At 45.2% G+C, this 14873-nt stretch overlaps 1 protein-coding gene across 2 annotated transcripts in view; it reads left to right on the top strand.

Moving 5' to 3' along the window:
• Positions 1-14873, top strand: part of LOC148008617 (putative bifunctional methylthioribulose-1-phosphate dehydratase/enolase-phosphatase E1) — a 172467-nt gene that overhangs the window by 32444 nt on the left and 125150 nt on the right. The gene's annotated exons all lie outside the window — the stretch shown is intronic.

A 14873-nucleotide genomic window follows, 5' to 3' on the forward strand; every position in this document is an offset into this window, starting at 1 on the left:
AGCTGCATCAGGATTGCGTCAGGACAATTGTCAGAGCTGCAGTCCATTAGGCTGTGTCAGACAGTCCGTTAGACTACGTCAATCCGTCAGACAGCTCAGACTGCAGGCGGCAGTCCAATCAAGGCAATGGGACAGATTTTTCTTAATTTTTTAGAATCTCAAAGGTTTTCTTAATTAAACCCACTAATGGGTGTTCGCATGCGTAAGCACAGTGTGAAATTTTGAGCTGAAAAATTGGGGCTTTTCTCGGATTTGGGGATTTTGATGCAGAATAGGACAATTTGATTTAAAAATTGCAAATTTGGTGCACATTTGCCTAGGAAATTTGGGTTTTTAACATTTTAGTGAAATTTTGTCAATTTCACTGAAATTTCTGCACACTGGACCCGAGAAAATTTTGGCTTTTGCAAGAATTGCCTGATATATGAACTTGAGTACATGTATTGATGCAATTTGGGTGGATTTGCCTTCGAATATTTGGGGCTTTTGACCGCAATTGTCAAATTTGTGCCTGAGAATGCATTTGGAACAGAAATTGCAGCAGAATTTTGGGGATTTCACATGCAATTGGTGCATTGGCCTATAAATCTAGCTGTAATTGATTGTGGAGTGCAGTAGTTGACATTCTCTAATTTTGGAAATCAATTTGCAGATTTGAAATTTTTGTAATTTCTTGATTTTCATTGCTGGTTGGTCCTTGTAGTGTACCATGGTCATTTGTGTGACATTTTGGCTTGCATTTGAGTCAATTTAGTGCTGCATATCATGGCTGGAAATAGTGATAGTAGCAATCTTTTGCACATCAAGAACCTTGAGGGTGCACACAATTTTGTAATATGGCAAAAATAGTGCTACAATGTCTTGGTGTAGAAGAAACAAGTGAAGCCCATCAAAGCGAAGGGAATTAGACCAGTAGGTATGGAACAAGAAGAGTAGGATGATTTGGATGAGCTTGCACGCTCTACCATAGAGCTCTTAGTGTTAGACAACTTCCTCTTTAACATTGAGAAGCTGAATTCTGCATATGAAATGTGGTGAGACTTGAGGAATTGTATGCTCCGAAAAGTGTAGTCGGCAAGGTTTATTGGTTGGAAAAGTTGATGGACCTTCGCATGAAAGAAGCTATAGTCATGTCTGCACATTTGAATGAGTTCAACTCATTTTTCAGTCAGGTGATTGCTTTGGATTTTCACATTGATGATTAGTTCAAGGCTACTTTCTTGCTATGCACTTTGCCTAAAAATTGGGATACTTTCAAGACAGCTTTAAGTAACTCAAATGCTCAACTGTAATATTCTGATGTGAAGTCTTTGTTGATGGAAGAACTCAACAGGCAAAATAATTCAGCAAACAAATCTTCTAATGCATTGCACACTAGGGGCAAATTTCAACAAAAAGGCAATTGTGAAAATGGAGCATGCAGCAAGTGTCATGGTAAAAATGCGGAGTGCCATTATTGTGGTAGGAAAGGGCACTACAAATAGGATTGTTTTCAATTGAAGAAAGAGAAAGGCAAAAGCAAAAACAATGAAGACAACAAGGCTGAGAAAAAGGACGTCCAACTTGCAAAGAAAAGTAGTGTGAAGATAGAGGAGGTAAATGTAGTCACTCATGAGAATGATATTGACGGTGATGTACTTCTTGCTTCTTCTTTGAGTGTACATGCATTGATTGTAGATTATGATGATGACATGCACACTTGGATACTTGATTTAAGTGTATCTTTTCATGTCACACCACATAATGAGTGGTTTTCTAACTACAATGGTGGTGCACGTGGTGTTGTCCACTTGGGGGATAACTATGCATGTCAAATTGTAGGTATTGGCAGTGTGAAATTGGAAATTCAGCATGGCTCTGTGTTTGTTTGGCATAATGTAAGGCATGTACCTTAGCTTAAGAAGAGCTTGATAAGCACAGGGCAGCTAGATGACAAAGTCTATTATACCACCTTTGGGGATAGCAAATGGGAAATTTGTAAGGACTCTCGCATTGTTGCCAAGGGCTCTAAAAGTGATGTTTTGTATCCTTTGTATGTATTTAGCGTGTGTGACCATGTAGTCGCCATAACGGAGCAGCCAAGTGTTTCTTTGTGGCATAGCTGGTTGGGACACATGAGTCAAACTAGAATAAAAGTGCTTTCTCGTTTGGGTTATTTGTTGTATTTGAGGTATACTAATTTTAAACAATGCGATCATTGTATTTATGGTAAGTACGCTCAAACGTCACATAAAAAATCTATTTCTCTAAAGTCTTCACCCTTAGAGTTGGTACATTAAGATGTAAGATGCGAGGGTTATCTCTAGGGGGCAAGTAGTATTTTACTACTTTTGTTGATGATGCCACACACAAAGTATGGGTTTATCCAATCCGTCATAAAGATGAGGTCTTGTATAAATTTAAAAAATTCGTGGCACTTACTGAAAATCAGACCAACAAGACATTAAAGCGTATTCGCTTTGACAATGATGGGGAATATGTGTCCAAAGCCTTTTCAAGAATTTTGTGACAGCAAAGGGATTAAAAGGGAGCTCATTGCCCCTCACAATCCACCCCAAAATGGTGTTGTAGAGCGTATGAGCAAGACCATTCAAGATAGGGTCCGTACGATGCTGTCACATACTGCTTTATCTCATGGATTTTGGGTAGAGGCTGTTATGACAGCCGTGCACTTGATTAATCGGTCACCAAACAGATCTTTTGAGGGGGGGGAGGGGAGTCTCTCAAGAAGCGTGGTCGGGCAAGCCACCTTCGTATGCTCACTTGAGAGTGTTTGGCTGCGAGGCATTTGTGCACATTCGCAAGGAAGAATGCAACAAACTTGAGCCAAAGTCTTGTAAATGTATTTTCCTAAGATATGGTGATGAGGGTGAAATGGGGTATAGGTTATGGGATCCCGAAAAAAGGAAAATTGTACGTAGCAATGACGTTATCTTCTGGAAAGATTGCATGTACAAACATCTCAAAAAGAATGAGGAAGTCAGAAGGGTTGTATTTTGGGAAGATGTACTGATAGGACAACAAAGAATGCCGGCTGGAAAATAGTAAATACTTGCTGTAAATGGCCTTGAAAATGTAGGGAATGATGCTGAAAGTGATCAGCAAGATATTGCCCATGATGTACCACAATATCAGCAAGAACAGATGCCTTTGGAATAACCAGAATTGGCTGTACAACATGTTGAATCTGCAGGACAGCAAGCTGTCAATGTAGTTTTGTAGGCTGAACAACCAGCAAATTTTGATCATTGGGTCCGTAGGTCGACTAGAATGCAAATATAAGTTTGTTCTTGGTGTTAATTATGCGGCTAATTATGTCATGTTGAGAGATTGTAGTGAGCCGTTATGCTTCAAGGAAGCAATGGATAGAAAAAACAACAAGAAATGGCATAAGATTATGCTGTCAGAGATGGAATCTCCCATGAAAAATGGCACTTGGAATTTGGTGCATTTGCCTAAAGGGCAGAAATTGCTACCATGCAAATGGGTTTACAAAATGAAAGTCACTTCTGGTTCTTTGCCAAGGTACAAAGCACAACTTGTTCCTAAATGGCACAAGCAAAAACATAGAATTGATTTTGATGAAATTTTTTCTTCTGTAGTCAAAATGACTACTTTGCGAACCATTTTGGGCTTGGTTGCATCTAAAGATATGGAACTCATACAGATGGATGTAAAAACAACTTTCTTAAATGGTGATCTACATGAGGAGATCTATATGCAACAGCTTGAGGGTTTTGTTGCGAAGGGGAAAGAATACATGGTATGTAAACTCAACAGGAGTTTGTTTGGGTTGAAACAGGCACCACGAGAATGGTATCATAGATTTCATACATTTATGCAATCTCTGGGATTCCATAGATCTCAAGCTGATCACTGCTTATACACCAAGAAGGCAGTAGATGGCAGCCTTATTCTCTTGGTTTTGTATGTGGATGACATGTTGATTGCAGGCAGGGATGTTTATGCTTTGGACTCCTTGAAACAACACGTACATAGTAGCTTTGATATGAAGGATCTTGGTGAGGCCAATCATATTCTTGGCATGTATATACTCAGGGACAGATCGCAGGGTCTTCTCTATCCGTCACAGCAAGAGTATATTACTAAGGTTTTGCAGCGTTTCAATATGGAGGGGGGGGGGAAGTCATTGGTTTACCATTGCCTCCATATGTGAAACTTAGTGCAGATGACAACCCTACATTTGATGATGGAAACGTTGAGATAACCAAGATTCCTTATACTTCAACTATTGGTAGCTTGATGTATGCTATGGTTGCTACACGTCCTGACATTGCATTTGCGGTGGGAGTGGTTAGCAAGTACATGGCATATCTTGGCAAAAAAGCATTGGGAAGCAGTGACGTATGATGAGATACCCCAAGGGCACAAGGGACTTGTGCATCCGCTTTGGAAAGTAGAAGTCATCTGTTGGCTTCACGGATGCAAACTATGTTGGTCATCTTGAGTGTAGAAAGTCTACTTCAAGATATGTGTTCACGTTCATAGGGGGAGCAATCTCTTGGATATCTAGGCTGCAGAAGTGTGTTGCATTGTCTACTATGGAGGTAGAGTATATGGCTGCCACTGAGGCATGCAAGGAGGCTTTATGGCTTTCACGTCTGGTGAGAGAGCTTTGTATTACAGAGGTTTCTATCCTTCACTGTGATAGTCAGAGTGCTATCATGCTAGCACGGAGTCGTGTCTTTCATGCAAAGACAAAGTACATACATGTGAAGTATCATTTTATAAGGGATGTACTTGATAGCAAGAGCATTGAGCTTATTAAGGTACATATCGATGATAACCCTATGGAACTTCTCACAAAGGGTCTTCCAGCAAAGCGGTTTGCTCATTGCCGCGAGATGATGGGGGTTGGATAGTATATGTGTATTTCAGCTTTGTATATACATAGACTTAGTTGATTCTTTCCTCTACTTTTAGGCACATTGCCTTTAGGTGGGAGGTTGTTGGGAATAAAGGGTCACCGTGCCGTTTTATGGTGTTCGGGTGTGCACACACCCTTACACATGATATATATATATATATATATATATATATAATATCAAAAACCTAAATTGGTACTTGGAGATTGTACCCATATCGAGTCTTGTGCTCTCTCTCTTACGCTCTACTCTGTATTCACTCTCTCTCACTTTGCGAACCACAATATGGCGTGTCTCGATCCTCGCGTACTCCGCTGATAGGTGAGATAGATTGATGTATGTAGAAACTGCCTAGGAAATGCACACAAAATCCCAATTGGGGGAGAAAATGCACTAAAAGGTAATAAATCGAGTGCTCTAGAATGAGCTACCTTCTCCGTCAAAACAAGTGATAGACAGGTCAGAGCTCCTAATGTCCTCGTGTGACTTAGATTGAGGCTCACAGGTAGGAGATAACAAGGCATGACAAACATGACTGCTAATAGGAACTACTAGCTTTGACCTCTTTGAGGGGCTCGTCATGCTCTAGGACAAGCGGTGATAACTCCTCCTAAAGAAGTGTCTCGTGGGTTCTTGATGTGATAAGGATGGTGTAGAAGTCATTGAATCGAGGAGATGGGAGCTGAATCAAAAGGATCATAGCAATGTCTTTAGAAGATATCATCCGACCAAGAGAGCCAAGCTCACCTCTTATGTCCTCCATCTTAGTGATGTGCTCCTTTATAGAAGAGGAGTCATCAATATTGAGCATTCGCAATTTCTTCTTAGGTGAAATCTTGTGGGCAAATGCCTTCTGTTGATAGAGAGATACAAGCTTGCTCTACACTTCTGCTGTAGTCTTCAACTTGTGAACATGAACAAGAAAAGAATCTTGCAAACTCATAAAGAAGAAGGATTGGGCCCTAGAATTGAGCCAATCCCATAAGGTTGTGCGATCCATAGATGTCACACCTGCAAGATCCTCCTTAGGATGGGGGATAGGTTTAGAAACAAGCTCCCAAAGATTGAAGGAGTCCAAAACACACTTCACATTATAGGATTGGAGAAAATAGTTGGAGCCATCCAATTGGTCCTCTTTGGGTAGTGAAGGAAGTACGAGTGCCTGAATAGAGGGTACCAAAGGATTCATCTTCACTTTGGATGGAGGACAATCCCCATGTGAGTCATTAGAGCCTGAAAATGGAAAAGACATCTTCCTCTTTTGTAATCTGTTACAAAATAAAACCATCGTTTGGCTATAGTAGCCCCAAATTAGAAGAAAACAGCTACAGGATACCAAGATATCGATGTAGAAGGTTTGCCTGTGGGAAAAGATTGTTACTTGCACGTAGAATGTTGTCACCTAGCACCATGCCTACACCAAGGAACTGTTGCTACTACCGAGAATTTTGCGTTCGACAAAACGCTAAGGAAAATGGGCCTCATGATGCCTAAAAGATGTAGCCTCACTTGAATGTTGCTACTTGGCCTCTAGATGAGGTCGCAATCCCCTAGATGATGTCACCTGGCTGCTAGATGTGGTTGACCCTGGGCAAAATCTCCTGAAATGGCTGCTTTTACAGTAAATGCAAGTTGGAAACCTTGTGTTTTGGATGTGGACGGTCTCTCTGCAAGAATCACAGTCTCTATGTCTCTCTTGTCTAGGGATGCCCTCATTCTTGGTTTCTTTGGCTTCTATTGTTATCACAAGGTTTATAGTAATGGTGGGCTATTGCTTCTAGATTCATGATTGAGGTTTGGGTTTCTTTCTTCTTTTTAGGAGCAATAGTGGTAGTAGTGGGGGTTGCTATGGTTGTGGGCCCTCATGTGGCAAGCTCTTTGGCTTGCAGATGACCATTGGTTTTGTAGTCTTTGGCTGTTGGAGCTGATGGTTGTCTTTTTGGTTGTGACTATTATTGGTTATTTTGATTTGGATGGAGGAGTTGGTTTGGGTTTCGTATCTTAAGGAGCTTGTGGGGAAGGACATGCAAGAGGTTGTTTTGCTTGGCTTGGGTAGCTATAGTGTGTGATTTCAGCGGCATTGCCTTTGCAAATAGAGTGGGATTTTTGGCACCCGCCTTGGTGTGTATTGCACCGTTTATAGGGCTTAATTTGCTTTTCTTCTTGATGTTTGTCCTGTGTTCTTCCCTCTTCATGTGAGTTTTCGATTTGGTTGTCTTGGCTTCTATTCCTTCCTCTATTTGTGTTCCTCCTTCTTAGTAGAGAGTGATCTAGCCGACTACTTTTAGGTTTTTGAGTGCCTTGGAGGTTTGCCACCAGTTGTTGTCCTCCCTTGATAGATAGTATTTTCGGTTGTTGTAGATGGTTCTCTTGCTTTGCTTGGTTGCCTTGATTGAAAGTTATGGTGATTCTCGCACCTAGTAGGGTTAGGTGGACTCTTTTTGTAGTGTAATCCACATTGCAAGTTGTGTGTAGCTTGAAATGCTTGCCAAGCAGTATTTCTCATCCAACTCTACATGATTTGTAACACATAGAAAGTATTGGCAGATTTTCAGTTTCAATGGCTATCATTAGAATACACTTCCCTAATGCAAATTTAATCAATTCGATGATGCTGATTACAATTGTCTTTGTGCAATAGTCACGAACCTCTTTGGGCAACCCAAAACAGTTCTTCGTTATCTTCCTTGGTATTGGCACAATTGTGAAGTGATGCTAGGGTTTGCATTGAGAAAACATAGAATGTACAAACACGACTACAACAAAAGAACTCAAACAAGAATGCAATGAATCCAAAAGTACAAAACACAAACATAGAAGAAAGAGAACTCTGGAGTGAATGAATCAATGCTGTAAATGAATGAAATAATGTATAGATGCTCAAAGGTAGAGCAATGGGAGTAGTCGGAGAGTGCTGTTTACCGGAGATGGATTGTAAGGTCAATAACCATGAGTCAGAGTGTGTAACGATGCTGAAAATGGAAGAGCAGTAGCCTGGAAACCAAAACGCACCAGTATGGATGGTTGGAACTGGTAAACATGGTGGTATAACCACTTGAAGATGGAGGCAACTGATCATTGGCAATAGCAGGAGGCTGGGCGACAGCTGGAGAAGGTGAGGATGATGCTGACTGGGCTTGCACTGCAGTAAACAGAAGCTGCAGCATACACTGGAAGTGGCTGGACAGCAACGGCTTGGTTTGACTGAAAACACAGTTGTCTAGAGTGGTTGCCAGCAGCAAGAACAATAGATGACAATAGTGGACAGGGTGCTAAGGGGTGTAGATGATGTGGCTGTAGTCACTAGGGCTGGACAGCCACTGAATAGGGAGTTGATGGCTGAAAACCTGCAAAACAAGGATGAGCTGAGTGGCTGGGTAGCCTCCTATTTATAGATGGGGATCCTCCCAAAATTAGGATTTTGGCTTTTGGGACATAGAAAACTTTAATAATCTTTGAGTTTTAGGGCTCTTTCAATGAGCTTATGAAGTTTTAATGTGTAATATATATGAGCTTAACGCCCTGTCTCAGGACCAAAACTAGAACCAAAAGGGGATTGCAAGTATAGCTCAGCCCATAATATCCTAAAGTGACTCACCCTAAAGTAGCTAGAGTATCGGGCCAAGGGTGCACATTGGTTGCCCAAGGACCTACCAAGTTTAGAGAGGCGATTGTTATATTACCTTGGGAGTCACCTAGAGAGGCCAAAGCATTAGACAAAGGATGCTCTTCGGTTGCCTAGTGGCCTACCAAGACTTGTGAAGGTGATGGAACCACTTTGAACCCCCTTTTTTGTGCCCATGGTGAAAAGTAAAGGGATGGTTAGATTCAACATCGCAAAATAGAAGACTATCCCAATCACTTGTCAAGCGTGCTACTGGAGAAGTAAAAAATAGTGAAGAGGTATCTGTTAGAGATCATTGCCAGGCAGGCAGGCAGTCTGCACAGTCAGACTGTGCAGTCGTGGCAGTCCGACTGCCTGCAGCCCAGTCGGCTGCATTTAATGCAGCCGACCTGTCCTGGTTGCGCCCTATTTTCTGGCGCCCTCTTTTTGCCCCGGTTGTCGGCTATTTATACCCGACGTTCCCAGCAGTCTACACACTTCTCTGCTCGCAGATTACAGACCGGTGACGCGCAGATTCTGTCTCTGTTCACAGATTTCAGACAGCAGACAGTGCAGACTGCAGCGGACTTCGAGGTGGACAGCAGGTTGCATCGTCGAGGTGGAGACACGCAGTCCAGCGCACTGCGCCCGTGTATATATCTGCATATCTTTGTATTCAGCATTCTTTATACAGCAGATCTTCATCGTCCACTGTCTCTTTCTCTCCCTTCTCTCTCTGCGTTCTCTCTCTCTCAGTCCTACGCTTCCGCACTGCTGCACTCTGACATGGTATCAGAGCAGTGTTTGAGGGCTGACTGAGCGCAGAATCAACCTGAAGAGGAGTTTCCATCGCGACACAAATTTGCGTTTTTTGCGTTTAAGGGCAGACAGGAGGGCTGCGCCTTGGAACAAGGCTGAAACGAGTGTGGGCGCACAGGAAAGGAGTACAGGTGGTGGATTTGCTGCTGTTTACTGCTGTTTGACGCGGAGGAAGTTTGAGTTTTCAGCCTACAAGTGCAGGTTTTGCTTTTTCATCGCCTCCGGCGGGTGACGAAGGTTCAGGACGCGGAAGAGCCTTAGCAGGCAGAGGGGGCTGCTTTTGCGTTTGTGAAGGCATTGCAGGTGAAGATGTCTATAGAGATTGACTTGGAGTTCCAGGCGATTATGGACCGGAAGGTGCCTGTCTTACCGGCTCTTCCTACAGATCAGAAGCTCGACGGCGACAACTATCGCATTTGGCGCGTCATGATGTTGGCCATTCTTGAGTCCTATGATTTGGCGGAGTTGGTACAGGAGGAGATTAACCGGCCCTCGGTAAGAGATGAGTCCAAACTCTCTTCCGATGCTCGTGCGGAGTTGGCCAAGGCCCAGTCTCATTGGGACAAGCTGAATGCCAGGATTCGATCCTTTCTCTTTCTATCATGCACTATAGCCGTGATCGCTCACATCGAGCACTTGACGGTGGCTCGGGAGATATGGCTGGAGCTTGATCAGATGTACAATCGGATGGCCCTAATGAAGAGGGTTTCTTTGGAGGTACAGATGCGGACCTTGTCCGTAAATAAGTCTTCTTCGCTACGGGAACACATTAACAAGCTAAGGCAGTTACAGATGCAGGTTCAGAATGCGGGGAAGCCGATTTCCTCCGAAGACATGGCGATCACACTATTGTCCCAGTTGCTGCCACGATTCGGTACATTTTACTCTGCCCTTATTGCTTCGGGGCGAGAGTCTACTCTTCGGTGGGAAGAGTTGGTTCCTATGGTCTTGGACCAAGAGGAACAGTTAAAGGGACAGAATGCTTCCAAGTCGGAGGCGCTGACAGGTCAAGCCTCTCAGAAGAAGGGGAAGGACCAAAAGAAGAAGAAGGGGGATAACAAGTCCAAGAAGGACAAGGATAAAGACTCCACATGCCATATTTGTGGAAAGACTGGCCATTGGAAGAAGGATTGCCCTGACAAAGACACGAAGGACACCAAGGATTCTGGAGCGGTGGCTGCACCCTCATCAGCTGCATTTCTTCATCTAGCTGTCATTGAGGACGCTTCACCGAATGCTTTTGATGCTGCGATGACGGCTCCCCAGGCTCGAGAGTGGATTGTTGATAGTGGTGCCTCACGGCACATGACTCCTTCATCAGATGGTGTTGCCCAGTTGCGACCCTCGCGTGGGCAGATTCTCATTGGAGACAGCTCTTCAGTTTCTGTTGCAGGTCGGGGTAAGATGCAGCTCATTCCGGATGGACGAGGTGGTACCCATACCTCAGAGGTTTTGCATGTACCAGGATTAGGGTACCATCTCCTTTCAATTCATAAGATTTGCTCCCTTGGTCTTCTGGTGGAGTTTGACAGTACTACAGTGCGAGTCCTTGATCGTGGATCGAGGAAGGTTCTCTCATCCGGATATGAGGAGAACGGCATTTACAAACTGAAGTCTTCCACCGCCCTCTCTACTCTTCTTCTTACCTCACAGTCACAGTCAGAGTTATGGCATGCTCGATTTGGTCACCTGAACTATGACTATCTTTGGAGGGTGTCACGTGGACAGCTTGTTCGAGGGTTGCCGGATATAGTGGTGAGCCAGCAGCCATGTGTCTCCTGCATACGGGGGAAGCAGCATAGGGATGCCATTTCCCACATAGCTTCGCGGCGGTCTACTTCACCGATGGAGCTAGTATCTACGGATCTATGTGGCCCTATGAGGAATGAGTCCCTGCGTGGGAGCTCGTACTTCATGCTGATCGTGGATGACTACAGCAGGATGACATGGGCCTACTTTTTGGCACTAAAGTCAGAAGCTTTCTCGCACTTCAAGGATTGGCTTCTCTTTGAGGAGCACCGATCAGGCCGGAAGTTGAAGACCTTGCGATCCGACAAGGGAGGTGAATTTGTGTCTAACGAGTTTGCTCGGTTTTGTGTAGATAGAGGAATTCACCAGGAGTTTGTCAATACCAACACTCCTTAAGAGAATGGTATTCTTGAACGGAAGAACCGCAGTGTGATCGAGATGGCGCGCACCATGATGGAGCATCGACAGACCCCTCAGGTTCTGTGGGCCGAGGTTGTGGCTACTGCAGTCCACATCCTTAATCGATCCCCTACTTCGGCCGTCGAAGGGATGACCCCATTCGAGGCTTATTTTGGGACGAAGCCAGATGTTTCTTACTTTCGGGTCTTTGGGTGTGATGCCTATGTTCACATTCCCAAGGCTCACCGTGATAAATTTGAAGCAGCTTCCCGAAAACAGGTATTTGTTGGCTACAGCTCCCAGTCCCAAGGCTACCGACTGTATGATCCCGTCAAGCGGGATGTGTACACTAGCCGTGATGTGCGGTTTGTGGAGGTTCCGGCTACTTCAACGGGTGAGGAGCATCCCGTTCTTGGAGATCCAGGGGAGAGTTGGGCTCCTTCTACAGTTCCAGTGGAGCCCGTGCCTTTTGATTATGATTCTGTTTCTGACACAGAGTCTACTGTTCCACCGGACACCTCTGAGGAGTTACCACCGGTGGATATTCCAGAGTCTTCTGCTGATGGAGAACGACGAGGGGAGGTTCGGCCTCCTCCTCGCTGGGCCCGTGACACACTCCGTGATTCAGGGATCGAGGGGGTTCCTGAGGAGTGGGGACCGCAGGATGGTCCGCGGCGGTCACGGAGGCACCAGGCACATTCTACGGAGCTTGTTTGCTCCAACTATTGTTTAATGACCCGTGTTATGCAGGATCGAGAGCCCACCTCCGTGAAGGAGGCTTTACAGTCCGCCCCATGGAAGAAAGCTATGGAAGCTGAGTTGGAGGCTATTGAGAGGAATGACACTTGGTCACTCGTGCCCCGCCCCCCGAAAAAGAAGGTGATTGGAGTCAAGTGGGTCTTCAAGACCAAATACCTCAGTGATGGTACTTTGGATAAGCACAAGGCTCGCCTTGTTGCTAAAGGTTTTGCACAGCGCCCAGGGATTGACTGTCATGACACTTTTTCCCCCACAGCTCGTATGGTGACCATTAGAGCTGTTCTTGCTTTGGCTGGCCATAGGAGATGGCCTGTTTATCAGTTGGATGTGAAGTCGGCCTTCCTGAATGGTGATTTGAAGGAGGAGATCTATGTTGAGCAGCCTCCTGGCTTTGGTTCTTCAGATGGGCAAGTCTACAGGTTGAAGAAGGCCTTGTATGGCCTCAAGCAGGCTCCGCGTGCATGGAACGAGAAGATTGATTCGTTCCTCCAATCCCAGTTGGGATATCGGCGGTCCAAGGCCGATCCGCAGCTGTATGTACACACTTCCGAGGATGGTTGTGTGCTGTTTGTCTTATATGTTGATGATTTGATTGTCACAGGTGATGCTGCACAGCAAGTCCAGGAGACGAAGTCAGCTTTACATCGGACGTTCGAGATGACGGATTTGGGTCTACTCCATTTCTTTTTGGGCCATGAGATTTATGAGGGGGATCTTTATCTCTCAACAGAGATATGTACATGAGCTCTTGCTGTCTTTTGAGATGGAGGATTGTCGGGTCCTCTCTACTCCTATGGATCCGAACTGGAAGGCCACTTCCCATTCAGCTTCTTCTTTGGTGGATGCGTCCCGCTATCGACAGTTGATTGGGTCTTTGATTTGGCTTCTCAACACTAGGGTTGATCTATGTTTTGCTGTTGGGCTCTTGGTAGGGTTCATGAGTGAACCTAAGACGGTGCATTGGCAGGCTGCTCAGAGGATACTTCGGTATCTAAGGGGGACGTCTGATTTAGGGATTCATTACCCCGCAGGGACAGATGGGTCAGATCTTGTACTTGCAGGTTGGAGCGACTCGGACTGGGCCGGTGACGTGGACCACAGGCGGTCTACTACAGGTTACTGTTTTACTTTGGGTGCAGGTGTTATTTCATGGAGTAGCAAGAAGCAGCCCACAGTAGCCCTTTCGTCTACTGAGGCGGAGTATCGGGCCGCGTCTTCCACCACATGCGAGGTTGTGTGGCTTCGGAGATTATTGGAGGAGCTTGGGTGCTCCCAGACTCGTCCTACATCGCTGCGATGTGACAATGAGAGTTGCATTGCCTTGGCACGGAACCCCGTTTTTTATGCCCGGACGAAGCACATCGAGATCCAGTACCACTTCATCCGAGAAAAGCTTCTGGATGAGACCATCACTGTGGAGTATTGCAAGACGGAGGACAATCTTGCGGATTTGTTTACGAAGGCGCTTCCTCAGGCTCTACTTCGGAGACATTCCAGATCCCTCAGGCTTCTGCCCTGCCCAGGCTCTGAGAGGGGGTGTTAGAGATCATTGCCAGGCAGGCAGGCAGTCTGCACAGTCGGACTGTGCAGTCGGACTGCCACGTGGCAGTCCGACTGCCTGCAGCCCAGTCGGCTGCATTTAATGCAGCCGACCTGTCCTGGTTGCGCCCTATTTTCTGGCGCTCTCTTTTTGCCCCAGTTGTCGGCTATTTATACCGGACGTTCCCAGCAGTCTACACACTTCTCTGCTCGCAGATTACAGACCGCTGACGCGCAGATTCTGTCTCTGTTCACAGATTTCAGACAGCAGACAGTGCAGACTGCAGCGGACTTTGAGGTGGACAGCAGGTTGCATCGTCGAGGTGGAGACACGCAGTCCAGCGCACTGCGCCCGTGTATATATCTGCATATCTTTGTATTCAGCATTCTTTATACAGCAGATCTTCATCGTCCACTGTCTCTTTCTCTCCCTTCTCTCTCTGCGTTCTCTCTCTCTCAGTCCTATGCTTCCGCACTGCTGCACTCTGACAGTATCGTGGTAAGAGAATCGCTGTTGGAAACAATTGAGGATCCACTCAAGGGTGCTTTGCTACAGAGAATGCATATGCAACAAGGTGCAACTTAGATAGTGTCCCTCATGGGGGAAACTGTTCACTTGCCCAAGTGCCCTTTCACAAAGATGATGATCATGCAATGCAAGGGCGAGGTATAACAAGGAAAGAACGCTGATGTTGAAGACAAATGCCAAAACTCAGAGGTACCAATGAAGGGTAGGAGCCCCTTCTCAACCATGGATATTGATGCAAAAGGAAGAAGAGGGACTTGATGTCAGTCTTCATATAATGTTGAGAACCATGATGAAAGATGAAGATGAAGCACTCTAGTTGGAGGAGCTACTAAGTATGATAGCATCGAGAGACGTCACAAGATCTGTTTTGGGAGAAGAAGCCTCCATGCTAATAAAAGAGGAAGTCTCCAAGGAAGATGAAACCTTGAGCTTTCCATGTCTCCAGCCAAGGAAGGACCAATGCAAACTGGCATATTAGTCCTAGACTGAAATACAAAACCCTATAAAAGAGAGTAGAATCTGCAAAAACAAAGGTTCATAGTGAGATGCTTCAAAACACTTGCAAAACAAGGATGAGCTGAGTGGTTGG

The sequence above is a fragment of the Lygodium microphyllum genome, unplaced genomic scaffold, assembly GCF_053477565.2.
Source record: "Lygodium microphyllum isolate KBCC unplaced genomic scaffold, Lygodium_microphyllum_v1.1.10 scaffold_115, whole genome shotgun sequence".
NCBI lineage: Eukaryota > Viridiplantae > Streptophyta > Polypodiopsida > Schizaeales > Lygodiaceae > Lygodium > Lygodium microphyllum.